The sequence below is a fragment of the Nicotiana attenuata genome, unplaced genomic scaffold (genome assembly GCF_001879085.1).
Source record: "Nicotiana attenuata strain UT unplaced genomic scaffold, NIATTr2, whole genome shotgun sequence".
Classification (NCBI taxonomy): domain Eukaryota; kingdom Viridiplantae; phylum Streptophyta; class Magnoliopsida; order Solanales; family Solanaceae; genus Nicotiana; species Nicotiana attenuata.
In genome coordinates, this window is record NW_017672173.1 from 59,196 (window position 1) to 71,515 (window position 12,320).

Sequence of the window (12,320 nt, forward strand, 5' to 3'; positions counted from 1 at the left end):
TCTTTACAAGATGGTCATCTGGTATCTGAACCTAATGAGTTGAAAGAAGAAATTGTGACCTTTTATAAAGGATTGATGGGAACCTCAAATTGCTATCTCAAAGCTGTCAATAAGATTACAATAAGGCACCTAAGCTTAATCATGATCAACAGGTGTTGCTGTGTGCTCCAGTTACTGACCAGGAGATAGCTGATGGACTAGAAGAAATTGGAAATGATAAATCCCCTAGGTTAGATGGATATAATGCCTACTTCTACAAAAGGCATGGAAAATTGTTGGTCCTGAGATCACAACAGCAGTAAAGAGATTCTTTGAAAGCAACAAGATGAATAGAGCTATTAATTGTACTTTTATCACTTTGATACCCAAGAATGATCATCCTGAGACTGTGAAAGAGTACATGCCAATTGCTTGTTGCACTGTGTTATACAAAATCATCTCCAAAGTCTTGCATCAGGACTCCAAAAAGTCATTGCTTCAATTGTGTGTGAGGTGCAGACAAGATTCATCCTAGGAAGGAAAATTTTTGATAACATATTTCTTGCTCAAGAATTGGTGAAAGCCTATACAAGGAAAACTGTATCTCCTAGATGCATGATAAAAATAGACCTCCAAAAGCCCTATGATTCTGTGGAATGGGTGTACCTGGAGAAAGTCCTAGATGAGCTAAACTTCCCTAGAATGTTTACTGGATGGATCATGGAGTGTGTGAAAACTGTCAATTATTCAATTATGGTGAATGGAGAACCTACAACTCCTTTCAATGCAGCCAAAGGACTCAGGCAGGGAGATCCAATCTCCCCATTCCTCTTTGCAATTTCCATGGAATACCTCAGCAGGAATCTAAATGATGTGAAAGAAAGCCAAGAATTCAAGTACCACCCAAAGTGCTCTAAACTATATTTGACTCACTTGTCTTTTGCAAATGATTTGTTATTATTCTCTAAAGGTGATGTTAAATCAGTGACTACCCTTCATAGATGCTTTCAAGATTTCTCAGATGTTTCAGGCCTCCAAGCCAACAAAGAGAAAAGCTCTATTTATTTTGGAGGGGTGACCCCAGAGGTGCAGGAACAAATCCTAAGTTTTCTAGGATTCCCTAAAGGAGAACTCCCCTTCAGATATCTGGGAATTCCTTTAGCAACAAAAAAGATCTCCTTAATCTAGTGGCAACCATTGATTACCAGGATGGTGGCTAAAATCACCTCTTGGACTGCTAAGAAGCTGTCATATGCAGGTAGAGCCCAACTAATCCAGACTGTCCTCTTTGGTATTCAAGCTTACTGGGCACAACTGTTTGTTATACCCTCGAAAGTGATAAATACAATTGAAGCCTACTGTCGAAGCTACTTGTGGTCGGGCACAAATACAATCACTAGGAAGGCTTTAATTGCTTGGGAGAAGGTCTGTACTCCAAAATCAATGGGTGGTCTAGGCTTGATGAACATGAGAGTATGGAATAAAGCTGCAATAAGTAAAGCTAGTTGGGATATAGAACACAAAAGTGATAGGCTATGGATTAGATGGCTACATGCATACTATATCAAGAACCAACAATTTGCTCAAATGGCTATCCCTCAACAAGCTGGATGGATGGTAAAGAAGTTGTTTGAGGCAAGAAACTCATTGCCACTGATACAAGTCAACAATGCAGGGAGTGTAATCAAGCAGATCTATTATCAGTTACTGGGAAACAATGCAAAAATATCATGGAAAACACTGAGGTTTGGCAATAATGCTCGACCAAAAGCACAATTCACAGTATGGTTGCAAATGCAGGGCAGGCTTCTAACTGTAGATAGAATTGCTTCTTGGGGTGTAAGTGTGGATCATGAATGCAAGCTGTGCAACAACCAAAATGAAACAAGAGACCATCTCTTCATGGAGTGTCCTTATTCTATCAAAGTCTGGGAGGGGTACTAAAATGGATGCAGGCCCCAAGCTTCAGAACAACACAATGGGAACTAATGGAAAAGTGGATCATCCAAAGAACAAAAGGTAAATCGCAGCAAGCCCAGATATTCAAGATGGCCTATACAGAATGGGTGCATGCAATATGGATTGAAAGAAATCAACGGAGATTCGAAATGAGATCAAGGAACGCAGAACAAGTAGTGAAGGAAATAGCATACGTGTGTAATGTCCGAGCTCCTACTAGAATTAAAGAAAAGGTTAAACAATTTTGTATTTGTTAGCCTAGTAGAAAATAGTTTCTTTTCAGTCCTATAGTTAGATAGCAGACTGAGTTGTAGTCGTGCTATGGCTCTTTACTTGTAAATATTCTGGTAATTAAAAAAAAAATTTAATTACCAAAAAAAAAGAGAAAAACGACATTTAGCTTCAAAATTTGGTCAAAATAAAACTTTAGTGGATCCCACGTGAGAAGAAATGGCTTAAGTCGTAGCTGATAGACTGGAATTCACTAAGCTATAAAATATGAAAAAGCAATACTACTATTTTCTTGTGTAGGGATGCATCCATGTTAGGCATCTTGGCGCATAACATTCTTTTCAACAATTCCCTTTTCATATATATGATGTACTGATCAGCCATAAATGTTTAATGGTTTATCCATTGATTGATGGGTCCAAAAAACTGAACATAATCCTCAAAGATTTCATTTGTAGTGTGTAGTTGTTTTCCACCCTTTAACTTTTTCGAGACTCATCTTTCATTGAACCAGAAAAAAGATATCAAACTTTGAAGTTGACAACTGATTGTACCTTTATTTAATTTCCTCTCCTGCTTCATTTTTTTCTCATGGCTTATGGGTTAAATCTGAAATTGTGATTATCCCAGAATAGAGAATTTGTGTTACTGCCTCTTGTTCTCTTTATGTTGTATTGAGACCAGGTCTCGTGTTTCATGACCAAAAAAAGCTATGCACAATAGTCTTGATCCAAAGGTAAAAAGAAAGAACAAAGCAAAAAAATATTTGGAAAAATAATCTAAAAATATAGGTCTAGGTACCTTTTAAACAGTTTTCTGCAGGTTTATATTACCTCAGTTTTATCCGTATGGATATAGATTTGGTGGAAACTTGAAAAAAGAGTTTTTGAAGTTGTGTTGAAAAATAAATTTTGGAAGTTAGACGTTATGTTTGGACATATATTTTATTTGAAAAAAGTTGAAGTTTTGTACTCCCTCCGTTCACTTTTACTTGGCACGTTTTGACTTTTCACGTCCCTTAAGAAATAACAAAATGAAGTGCATAATTTATCATGATACCCATATTAATATGTATATTTTATTGGATTTGAGAAAATGATTTGAAATGAGTAATAAATACTGTGGGTATAACAAAAAAAAAATTATATTCTCTTGATATGCGTAAAGTGACAAGTAAAAATAAAAATTTATTTTTGGTATACCTGCCAAGTAAAAGTGAACGGAGGAAGCAAGTGAAAGAAAAAGTTTCACCAAAAAACTGTTCTAAATCAGTTTTTGGGAACTCTAATTTTTTTCTTCCAAAACTGATCATATTACAAGAACAAACCATTTTTGTCTGACATTTGTGACAGAGTCATATAAACTTGTCGCCTCTATATGATCATTGATGTCAGGAAAACATTCTCATGTGCACATAATACATCTCTGAAACTAACTGACTCTTTAGTGAAAATATGGATTTGCCGGATTTTCTAATAAAATGTAGACAGACATGACTTTTCCCACTTTATTTGACTGAAACTGTAGCATCACGTATAAAGGGAGCCTTGGCATAATTGGTAAAGTTGTTGCCATGTGATCAGGAGGTCACGGATTCAAGTCGTGGAAACAGCCTCTTGCAGAAATCCAGGGTAAGACTGCGTACGATAGACCTTTTGGTCCGGCACTTTCCCGAACCCCACGCATAGCGAAAACTTAGTGAACCGGGCTGCCCTTTAAACTGTAGCATTAAGTAGAAGTTATTATGTACTATCAATTAGTTCCAGATCAAATTAATGAGTTGAAGACAAAGCTATCAGTTTAAGGTTCCATCACAACAAGGGATTCAATAACAAAATCAAATGCAAGATCCAAAGCTTTTGATAAACAATTATCACAAAAAATCATCGTTTCACCAGACGAGAACGAGATTAGACAACTGAAGTATCTAAAAAGTGACCCAATTATTGCCTATTAATTATCAAAAAGGACTTACTTCGTGTAATTAATCATAAATGAAGAAGTTGTTATCTTGTCATTTTAAGTCCAAATTAATGTTGACACTGACTTAGTAGTTAGTACTACTTGCTATGCTCTGACAAGAGAAAACTTACAAAAATTTTGGGAACTTTATTGCAATTTAGAGAATATATCTCAGAATATGATCCGAAAAAGAAGTGTGAGAAAGACAGTTTATCAAACTCCAATGGATAGTTGAATAAATGTCTTTCCAAGTGGCCGAATAATTAAGGGGATTCAAGAAAATTCATACTTAGGATTTTTAATTTGTGACCAAAACCAATTTTTGAACCATTTGTCATTACCTCAAGTGGATTGAAAGGTTTTTATATAATAAAAAAAAACTCTTTTCTACTTAAACATTAGGAGTATAATTTTACGATGAAGGGGATTCACTAAATCCTTTATTGGTACAAATTGAAGTATCCACTAGTACTTTGTTGAAATAAATGGGAGCTTAATATAAAATGACAGCTCATTGCATTAAGCTCCCCTCGTGCACAGGATCCATTGTTAATGTGACCGCGTGCGGGGACTCGGTAGTGAATGCGACTGCACATACTGGCCATTGTCCTCTCGTACAGTATCTGTCGATGGGTCGCTAATTAACCATGGGCTAGCCATGGATCTTTATTGAATGACTTGACAGTTGACACCCGTAAGTCTAACGTGGTCTTATTATTGAATTGTTTTACACACCAAAAAGAAAAAAATTAAAAATAAAAAAGGAAAAGCGAAAGCTTAAATGGATACATCACGTTGGTCTTCACATTTCTGGTCAGGAGATATATCCGTTTTTCTTTCCTTTAATCAACTTGGAAGATCCTTCTTCTGAGTTGTATTTGTTATACTTAAAAAGAAGTGATCCGACAAAACAATCATCTTTGGTGGAGGTTCATGCATTCCTTTCTTTTTCTTTTTCTTAATGGAAATGGAGTCCTATTCTTATTGTTTTATACTCCTACTACTATTTAAAGTTATATGGGATCAGTGGCGGATCCAGAATTTTTAAATCGTGGGTGCTCAATTATTCTTGATTTGACAATTGCTACGCAGACTAGGTGCTAAGTTAATATATTTGTATAATTTACTACTTTTTCTATATAAGTAGTAGTGTTGTTTTCAAAAGCAATGGGTGCTTAAGCACCCATGGTAACTAACGCGGATTCGCCGTTGTATGTCATAGTTTGACTGTGCATGAAATTTAAGAAAATAATATTTTTAAAATTTGAGGTCTTAAATATGTCATACATTGTGTGACGTTTATATGAATTTTGACATGACATATGTTAAAGTTTATCATTAAATGCAAAAATGAAAAGTTTAAGTTTATTTTTAAATTTGTAAAAATGATGCTCTTTTTGAAATAAACTAATAAGGAAATAGTATTATATAAAATAGAACTTAGGGAACATGGAAGAAAATTTTAGTTGGATTTAACCCTGACCCCAGCCAAGAATTTGCTTTCAACTCCTTTGGACCCATGAAGTTCTACTTTACCTAGATTTGGCTTTGTTAGACAAGCCATGTAGGAGTGGGCAAAAGATGTTATATCTACTTTAGCATCAATGTGCCCACAACAACACCAACTTCAAAGACTAGATAATGCAATCAATAATTAGTAGGAATGAGCAGCAGCTTGACTGCCCTGGACATCTCACCAAGTACGATTTTGTATTTGCTAATTTTCAAAAGAGGAAAAGTTATCACAACTCAACAAAGAAAATAACAGCAAACTACTCAATTTCATTTGAAAAACTTCATTGTTCTTGAATTGGAAGGTCTAAACTAAAAGGAGTTTAATATGCATAGATTTTCTGGTGAATAATAAGTAGCTAGGTACTAGTACCAACCCCTATATGGCTAAGCCCTGTATATCTTTTTGACTTTGGGAAAGGGATGCTCCTAACTTTGATTCTTTTTTTCACTATAGCTTTAGTAGGCAGTCCAATTGGCTAACATCTGAAAGCTAACATAGTAACTACAAATTTAACCAGTGATATGACTCGGTTTACGTTTTCTACACTTAGGGTGTGTTTGGTAGGAAGGAAAATATTTTCTATGGAAAATGAAAAATGTTTTCATGGAAAAGAGTGGTTTTTCACTTATTTTCCCTTGTTTGGTTAGAGAGTAGAAAATATTTTTTTATGTTACTCTTCTCACCCCCTTCCCATAAGTCCCCATGTTTCCTTGCTGTCCCCCAAAATACCCAACGTTTTCAGGATTCTATTTTCGTCAACAATTTAAGTAACTATTTTTTAAAATTGAAATGAAAAGAAAGTACCTTTTTTGTTAAATTGAAAAAAAAATACCCTTTTGATGAAATGAAAAAAAAATCTATCTATAACATGAATAAGAGTTATGGAAAATATTTTTCCTTCTATTGATAGGGAAAATATTTTCCTCGAATTGGAGGAAAATGAGTTCACGAGAAAAATATTTTCCAAAATATTTAAGCCAACCAAACATGGAAAAATTGAAAAACATTTTCCTTTATACCAAACACACCCTTAGTTTAGTCAAGAAATGCAAATACTCAACCATTAGTTTAATTACTCAAGGCTGAAAGTGTTTAAGGAAACAAAAAGAGAAAGTACAAGTTAGTAATGTTATATATAGATTTTTCACATTCTCCCTACAAGACTAGACAATCACCATCAACATTTCGTTTAGGTCCGAAATAATTCTAATGTCTTATACCTCAATGCTACACAAGATGGGATGATTTGTGTTGTGTCCAATTTTCGCATGCACAGATTATAGAAGACCTGGTTCTTCTATGTGTTCTTTATACTACTATTGCGAAAATAACGAATGCGGAAGGTAAAGAACACAAGTATTTTTACATGAAAAACACCCGGCTCAAAATGTAAAAAAACTACGATCTACTACTCAGTAGGATTTTTTCCAACACTTCACTAAATCACTAAGCCAAAACAACATTTACAAAAACTCTTTGTAAACCTAAGGGATTACCTCTAATCCCTTTGTGGTGCTCTGAGTATTCAAGTTAACTTTAACTTGAATACTCATAGTACCTAATACAATTGCTTCTAGATAAAGCTGAAAGGTACAATTTGAAAACCACCTACTACAATGAAACTAGATTAAAAGACACACACTTGGAACTGGTTCTTCCATCTGGTTCATGTAGCTTCAGGTTCGCACACTTGAATCACACAAGAATTGCTTGCAAAGTGCCTTGCTATTTTGCTCTCAATTCACGTTTAAATTCAGCTTTTGTGCGTGCTTGTAGAGTGAGAACATCCTGTAATTTATAGAGTTAGTAGAATAGAAAATAACTAGAGTTCCAATGCGATACTCTTCCTTGGTGGAAGAGTTCTAGTTAACTTCAACTTCTAATTTCTTCCTTATCTTGGATAGTGTTCTCTTTGAGTAAGAAGTCCTTTTCCTGATCATTTATGCAACCTTTTCGATCAAGAGATATCTGATATAACAAGTTAAGCTTATCTCCCTCACGTGCATCCCTTATGCTTGAATCTGCCCATGTCTGTGTACACTGTGGATGGACCTAGTTCATGCTTGAGTTCCTTTGTCAATCTTCAAAACAAACTTCACTTGGACCAACAAATTCCACCTTTTTGATGATGACAAACTCTGTGCTTTTCATAAGCGTAGGCCTTGTTTCAACTCAGCTCAACATCAACACAAAATTAGAGCACTTTACCTTTTTAAAATCACTAATCATCAAGGACCAGGTTCATTAGGTTATACACATCACATTCCAAAGTAAAAGCACAACCTAATTCTTATTTTTGGCATCATCAAAAAGTTGCATAATCATGTTAGATAACCATATTTTAATAGAAATTACTCATGGCCACTGGGGCTACCTCAAATGCAATCATGGATTCAATTTTCTCTTATTAATCTAGGGATATTAGCCATCTAAGAAATATCAACAAATAATTAGAGCAAAACCAGTGAATTTTATTGATTGATAAGATCCTACCACAAAGCATAAAAAGAAATAAAAATACTAGATCATGAGCAAAAGAAACAAAAAAACCCCATCTGGGTCACCGGTTAGTCTAACTAGGCTAGGAGTCTTAAGGCTTGGAAGGACCAGGTTCTTGGTTATGGGCTTGAAGCAGTTTCAGTATATCCTGAAGAATGACATTATTTTTCTCCTTCTCCTTTGCCAGCTCAGCTCTAAGAGCATCTCTCTCAGTCTCCACTTCTGCCAACCTCTTCTTCAGCCTTTCAATTTATGCATCCTTAGTCCCACTTTCTTGCACCAAAGCTCGCACTTTGCTGTTCACAGGTACCTTTTTCGATGAACCAGGTTCTTTGGGAGTGGATTGGACTTTATAGTCACAAGCAGCTAGAGTCTTTGCCCCAAAATGATCCTTGCTTGTACCAACTTCCTATTTCTTGATGGGTACCTTGAAGTGTGCAAGTACAACCGTGAGAATAAAACCACAGGGAATGGCATGAGTTTTGATGCCATTTAGAGCCCTGTCAAGAAGCTGGATGATAAATCCAGGCTAATTAATTTGCCTCCCACTGTCCAAACATTCCATAAGGACCACGTCCATGAATGTGGCAATCACAACTTTGTTCACACATTCGAACAACACTTTATGGGGTGGTTTCATCTCACTTTTGTAAATAGCCTTGGGCTCAAGCTCCTCTTCATTGTCACCGAACGTCCTAGTGATGGCAAAGGCAGTAGGGAGATTCTCTAGACTTGGCCATTTGAGCTTCTTATAATCATTGTGCCCTTCAGCAGGTACACCTAAGATCTCTCCCAGTTCTTTATCATCCCTTAATGTTACTCCCTTGACCACTCTGGTGACCCTACCATCTTTGATCTCACAATTTGCCATGAACTCCACAATCTCAGTTCTGGCCAGCTTTCCATCCATCTGAAGGACCATGTCCTTCAACCTTGCAATTGTAACTTCTCCAGCAGCATTAACATCCCTTCCTCCTCCAAGTCCCTGAGGAGTCTACCTTTCAAGATGGTTCTCTTCCCAAACTTAACCATCTTGTCCTTCTCAGTATCAGATTCTTCTTCTTCTTCTCTGCTTCATTCTTCTTCCTCTACTATTTTCACCTTTCTTGATTTCAATGTAGACCTGGTTCTTTTAGCCAAAGTAGATGGCTCAACAAACTTTGTTTTTGAAACAGACTTCTTTGCGGAAGCCTTGACTTTCTTTGCCTTTGGAGTCACAACCTCCATTTCTTCTGTCTCCTCTTCATCCCGAAGGACCAGGTCCATCTCATCAATTTTAACTGCCTTAACAGGCTCAACCACCTTCTTCTTTCCCTCAGCAGCAACTTTCTTCATACTTTCTTCTAAGGCCTTTTCCAATTCAGCCTGACTTTGCTTCTTCTAACTCCTTGTAGCTCTTCCTCTTGTAGGAGGAGTCTCTACGGGGATAGACAAAGTAACCTTTCTTTTCTTGTTTGCCCTAGCAGTACCAGGGACTTTGACTCCTAAACTCCTTTTCCTTTTAGGATTGTAACTGTCAGATACCTTTATCAATAGGTCTACGAGGGTTTCCTGCTCCGATAGAACAGGTTCTTGAGCATCCTTCCCTAATCGAACCAACCCCTCAGCATCTTCTCCAGGCCCACTTCCCCCTGTTTCTCCCACACTCTCTTCTTCTCCAGCAGATTCTTCACTCCAAACTACCATAGCACCTGATTCTTTGGCTAAATCAACAGGAGTGGGTAAAGATTCGACCACTCCTTTTCCCATTCCCCTCACAGCACTTCGAGCATCCTCACTCTCCTTTTCTTTTCTCTTTTTGTTTTTACCACCAATTTTCCCAGACTCGGTTGTTTCAACACTAGCCACAGTTCCTACTAGAACAAACCTAGTTTCCAGATTTGTTGCAACCTCAGAGATGATTTCAGGAGTAACTTTAGGGCCAGATGTTACCTGCTGTCTCAGAAGAAAAAATTTCTTCCCCCTCAGTAGCAGACTTGAACGACTCATCAGATTTTTGGGGTTCTTCTTCCCTATTCGCTTTTAATTTTTCATTTATTTTCTTGATTTGCTCTCCACCAACGACAACCTTGCGAGCCATCATGTAACGACCCGACCGGTCGTTTTGCATTTTTGAACCCCGTTCCCTTAAATAAGACTTTCCGCACTTGCTTTAGCTAATTTATGACTTGTGGGGACGGGTGGTTCGGAATTTAGAAGAGTTTTGAGCAAGAATAAGTCTAGTTGCTTCTTTAAGTTTCTTTAAAAAGGCCAAGTTTGACTTCGGTCAACATTTTGGGGAAACGGACCCGGAATCGTGATTTGACAATTTCTGAGGGTCCGTGGGAAAATATGGGACCTGGGCGTATGCCCGGAATCGAATTCCGAGGTCCCTAGCCCAAGTAATGAATTTTTATGTGAAATTGTTAAGTTAAAGTTTCAAAGGTTTAAATAAACTAAGAAATCATTGTTTTCCTAGGTATCAGGTTCGGATTTCGATTCCGAAACTTAGTACAAGTCCGAAATATCAGTTAAGACTTACCCGTAAAATTTGGTGTCAATCCGAGTAGTTTAAGGGCATTTTGACCCGTTGGAGGAGAATTAAGAACTTCAAGTTCAATGATTTGATTCATTTGGTTTTGGGGTTGATTCCTCGATTTAGCGTTGTTTTGAGTGTTTCGAGGGTTCGAGTAGGTCCGCCTCGTGATTTCAGACTTGTCAGTATGTTCGGGCGGGGCACGGGAGCCCCGAGCGTCAAACGAGCGAGGCTCGAGTGAAGTTAGAATTTGGAAATTGACTGAAGCTTGCTGCTTCTGTCATAACCTCATCTGCGGTTCTTGGACCGCAGAAGCGGGACCGCAGATGCTGCATTAGATCGTAGAAGCGGAGAAGGGGCAGGCCAGGGGAAACCGCAAAAACGGCCCAGGGACGGCAGAAGCGGTTACGCCTATGCGGCCCCCAGACCGCAGAAGCGGTTGAGCCCCAAATCCCAATAGCCGCAGAAGCGGCCAAATTCCGCAGAAGCGGAAACTCTTCCGCAGATGCGAAAATAACTGGGGGCAGAAGGGTTCATTTAATACGAACTCAAACTCATTTCTCTCATTTTTCACTCTACACTTAGGCGATTTGGGTTCTTCCAAGAGAGGGTTCCCACATAACTTGGCAAGGTAAGTAATTTCCTTTCATCCTTAGCTTAAATACATGTATATTAGGTAGATTAAACACCAAAAATTTAGTAAAAATCAAGAATTTGAGCTAGACCTAGGGTTTTAATAAAACTAAGAATTTATCATAAAAATTTGCCATGTAATGAACTAGAAATCATATATTTGTGATCCTTAGGTGATAGAGAACAACTTCCTTCGAAAAATCTCGGAATCCGGGCACGTGGGCCCGGGGTCGGAATTTAGGAAACTTGTGTTAATGGTTAGAAAATTTGCCTAAATAGTTAGAGTTCGACCTTGTAAGCCTTTATTTACTAGTTCTTACTTCGTTTGATTAGTTTGGGATTGTTCGGCTTCGAATTAAGGACTTGGGCTCGTTCTTGGACATTGGAAGTGCACTTTGGAGCGAGGTGAGTCTCCTTTCTAACCTTGTAAGAGGGAATTTTCCCCATAGGATTATAAATGAGTAGTTGTTGTTAAATGCGGGGGCTACGTACGTACTAGGTGACGAGAGTCCGTGCGTAGCTACTATAATGATAATTGTTCGGGTAGTTTAGGACCCACGTCATGTCTAATTGGGGAATATTTCTTGTTTTAAATTGCCAATATGATCATTTATGATTTGCTAGAGACTTGAGGAAATGAAAAGTGAACTTATGAGTTTGTTGAGTCTTGGTAGGAATTCCCTTGTATGTAATTGAGCCTTATGTGCTTTCCTGATATTTTCTTGATGATTATGGACCGGGCCGATCGCCTCGGTGAGAATAGATGCATCTATGGTTCGTGTCGCTCGACCCTCGGTAGTGCACAATTTATTTTTTGTTGGAGCGGGTCGTCGACCTCGGCATGATTGTGCATGATTTATATGCTTTCATTTAGATATGACATGATCACTTGTTTAATATGAAAAAGGGAAAAGTGGTAGTTTAATTATGTCAAGAACATGAATATGACTCTTCTCTTAAACTTGTGTTATTGGAAATTCTTCATGCTATATATCTCACTTTATTATTATATTTTCTTGACCTTAG